Consider the following 4,386-nt stretch of genomic DNA (forward strand, 5'->3'; position numbering starts at 1 on the left):
GTGGAGAGACAAATCGAAGTTTGCAAAATTGCAGAGAAGGTCAGAATAAGTTATGGAAACTGTCAAGAGATCAAGATGTCATTCTCTTCCATGACAACGCCAGGCCTCATACTGCAGCTCTAACAGTCTCAAAACTTAAAGAAATGCACTGGACTGCACTTGATCATCCTCCCTACAGCCCAGACCTATCACCCTGCGATTTCCATTTGTTTGGGCCGCTTAAAGAAGCTATAGGAGGTCAGCGATTCGAAGATGATGCAGGAGTGAAGGAATTCTTGCACAGTTGGCTCTTGACACGACCAACTTCATTCTATGATACTGGAATGAGAAACTTTCCTTCTTGCTGGAAAAATGTATTTCTATAGCAGGAAGCTATGTAGAAAAATAAATCATAATGTTTTTTTATTTTTTAATAAATAATTTTAAAACATAAAATAAATCCCGTTTATATTTCATCCACCCTCATAGAAGCTCCAGCACTAAGCCTATAAACAAATACACTATTCATCTTCATTTGATAGTACATTTAAGATCGGCTTCATATCAACTAGTTAAGCACTTGTACTTTAAAATGACTGAGTACCTATTCAAAAATGAGAGAGAGAGTTTACAATCAAGAGTATAATACTTCAAGACTCGATGGTTCCGGATCCTGTTCATCCAATGTTGGTAAGACGATCATGGATCTAGTCAAGGTAAGTTTCCAGGTGGCCCATATCTGGATGGCAGCAGGGAGACGAGAAGGACGAAAAGTCGCAATTCAAAGCTATTCCAGAGGGACTGATAGCACGCGACAGTTGAGTGTGCTGTCATTATATCCTTATCAGGTGTGGAAATTTGATCATGTCACTTATTGTTTTTGGAGTGATGACACCTTTGAATGTGTAATCGATGGGCAGGCTAGGGTGGTGAAAATTTGACTTGTTAGATTTCCACCATGAATTTGTTTAACTCTTTTACATTTCCTCACATCAACATCTGGATAATGTTGACGATTTGACTTGATGTTTACATGTCTTTTATTCATCGGACTTGTGGGAGATGGAAATTCTTTAAATCGGAAAACTTCCCCCGCCCTTTTCTTATGTTAGCATTAATCACTATAATTAATTCTACAATAACTGCCAGATCTCACAATATCATTAAAGTGTAGAATACTCCATATTTCGAATATTTATGCTCATTCAAATTTTTTGTAAAAAGTTTGTTTAAAAAATTATTTTATTGAATGTACAAAAACGTCTTCACACCTATTAAATGAGTTTGTACAGCTCATTTACTAGGTGTAAAAAAGTTTTCGTAACTTGAGGGCCACTAAAGCAGCAAAACTGTTTGTTTCCATCCATTTATCTAACATTTATTAAACATTTCTGCTGTAAATAGTGAATAAAAGTGTCTGTGTGTTTGTGAGACTAGATTACTATTAACATTTACTAACTTTTTTTTTAATGATTTTTTTAATAGCTATGCCATATTTTAGGAAAAGCCATAACTGAATTAATTAAATTTTGTCTAAGAAAACTTTACTCATTTTTCTTTTCACTCATATGTAGTGAAGATGTCATGTTTGAATCATATACACACTGTAAACAAGGTAAAGAGCTAATGTGTAAGCACAGTATAAAGCAAGAACTTCAAATTATGATAAAAATCAAACAGTGCAGATATTTATAAGAGAAAGATTTTCTCTTCCATGAGTGAGAGAGAAAATCTATTTTATTTGTCACTCCTGCATTGTTTTGCTTTTGCAAGAATGGTATATTGCTATAAACTTCATGCTTACCATTATTCTTGCATTAGCATGGCCATTGAACAAAGTTTAAATCAGAAATAAATAAAAAAAAATGGAGATTACTTACTGTAAAAAAGTCCTAGAATGAAATGCACAAGCACTTTTACCATTTGCACAGTTTTAAAACATCAGCATGGGTTTCCTTTCTCCATTGGGCAAAAGTCTGACTGACAAAATATCTATTTGGTGACAATGTATTATTTATTAATAGTGTATAAGTCAGTTTAGCCACTTGACCTTCTAAATCATTAATTAGAATATTTTATGGAAAAGGAGAGAAACATTACTTTTCTTTAAATGATGAAAATAGTTTTATTAGCATATATAATAAATTTATTTTTAACAATAAATTTTTCTTAAGATTAACAAAATAACAGCTTTCCCTATTTACACCTATTTTACAACTTTGTACAATGCAAATGCACACCATCTTGTGTATTTTTAATTTAGATCTGTTTGATTTATGACGGAATTTCAAAGTACAAAAAGACGAGTCCTTAACTAAGGAGATACATTCTGAATAGTACATTGTTAATCAGACATTGTAGAGTGTACTTTACATAAACTTAACATTATTGTATAATCTACTACTAATATAGACTATATGTAACAATAATAAGTATTTATGCATCTAAAACTAGAAAAGATACAGTTAAATATGGTATTTCATATTTTGATGTTAAAATTTTGTAAATTATATTCATTTTGCATTTATAATAAATTAGTATTTATTACTGAGAATCTTTCTGAAAATACTTCATTCAATAAACTTTTTGGACACTATGTATTTTCACACAATGCTACTGCCACCACATGTTGTTACAGCAGCTATGAATTTTCCAGCTCCATTATAATCTTATGGGACTTTCTTCATATATGCAGTCTATTGTTATACAGTGCATACCTGTACTTACAAAATTGCTTACTTTTTAATAGTAAAACAGTGTGAATTTTATTACCTTTTAACAATTTTAACTAATTAAATATAGAATTGGAAGTGGATAATGTAAGCATGACATCTCCAGAACTTTCTTTAATTAGAATTATTCTTGTTATATAATTAAAATTTTTATGTTATATTACCAAATTTAAGAGAAGCAGGACTCAAGCCAAAAAACGTTCATGCAGTATATATATTACTAACACTGGACAATAGGTTTATAGTGCAATTTAAATTTAAGAAAGCTTTATTCCTACTTGAAACATGAGTTATTTGTGAATTTTTTATTTTACAAGCAGTGACATATGCTTAATAGTACATCCTTTATAAATAACATTAAAATTTGGCAAATATCCATCCCAAAAACAGAATTTTATGACAATTGTTGAGGCATTAGTCTTGGCAAACAAAATCTATGGCATTTGATTTTAAGTACTTGTTCTCATAATTTTTTAATAAAATATTGATAAGTGTTAAAAACATTCAAATAAAATAAAAACTATATATTTTCTTTAGGAATTGAAGAACAATCTTATTGGGAAAAGATTAAAAATGATAAAGAAAAATCATATCGGTCAAGAAAGAAAACAAGAGGCCGAACCAAGGTAAATTTAATAACTGATGTATTTAAAATTTTAAAATTTAATTAAATTGTTAATTCCTATAATAAAATTAAGTTTTACATTGTATATAAATAAAATATGTTAATTGTTTCAAGCAGAGAAATAAGTGAACATTTTAATTGTGTGTAAGAATATTTTTTAAAATTAAATATAATTAATAATTATAAATTGGTACAGTGGTACCTCAGTATATGTCCTGTTTGGACAAAACAAATTTTGCTCGGTATACAACTTTTGTTCAGTATATGACTTAATTCAATTATATGCACCCTCAATAAGTCCAAACATCAGGAACGGATTAAGTTCGTATACCAAGATTCCACTGTATTTAAATTATAATATTTATTAACAATTAAAATTAAGAAATAAAATTTAAATGTATCATCAGAATCAGATATACAGGATTGTATATCTGATTCTTATATTTAACTTGTCTCTAATTTTGTTAAAACATAAAAATCTAACTTTAATTCTTTATTAATGATATACAGTGGAACCTTGGTATACAACCTTAATCCTGATGTTTGACTTATACCGAATTGGACGTACAGGTAACCCCCGTATAACACGGTAGTTACGTTCCAAAAAATTGCCGTGTTATGCGAATCCGTGTTGTACGAAACAAAGAACTAATACGAAAAGGAGGGTTAGGTTCCAAAAATTAAAAAACATGCTAGTATATTTTCATAATTAAGATAAATATCTTCATTAAAATTTTTTTAAGTGATACATCTATATATATAAAAATGAATGTATGTCTGTGTGTGTGTCTGTGTGTCTGTCTTATGTCCTTCATGCATTACCACACCGTTTATCCGATTGCCATGAAACTTTGGGAAGTTGTTTAATATACTCTCGCGCAGGTTTGTGGCATAGTACGATTGCCATAAAACTTAGGAAAGTTTTTTAATACACTCCCGCGAAGGTTTCTGGCATAGTACATTTAACCCACGATAGATGGCGCGCGTTTATACGAGTGTATCGAGACAGTGTGTTCGATCGATTTCAAATTGTGAAGACCATTTCCCCCT

At 30.3% G+C, this 4,386-nt stretch overlaps 1 long non-coding RNA gene across 1 annotated transcript in view; it reads left to right on the forward strand.

Annotated features, from left to right (window-relative positions):
• The first annotated feature begins 3,241 nt into the window (after positions 1-3,241).
• The window catches only part of LOC111621296, a 9,874-nt gene continuing 8,729 nt past the window's right edge, over positions 3,242-4,386 (forward strand). The window contains exon 1 of the long non-coding RNA XR_002756041.1: positions 3,242-3,337. This is a non-coding gene — a long non-coding RNA (uncharacterized LOC111621296). The remainder of the gene's footprint in view (positions 3,338-4,386) is intronic.

Source organism: Centruroides sculpturatus, unplaced genomic scaffold (assembly GCF_000671375.1).
Source record: "Centruroides sculpturatus isolate CEXI.00-Female unplaced genomic scaffold, Cexi_2.0 scaffold86, whole genome shotgun sequence".
Classification (NCBI taxonomy): Eukaryota; Metazoa; Arthropoda; class Arachnida; order Scorpiones; family Buthidae; genus Centruroides; species Centruroides sculpturatus.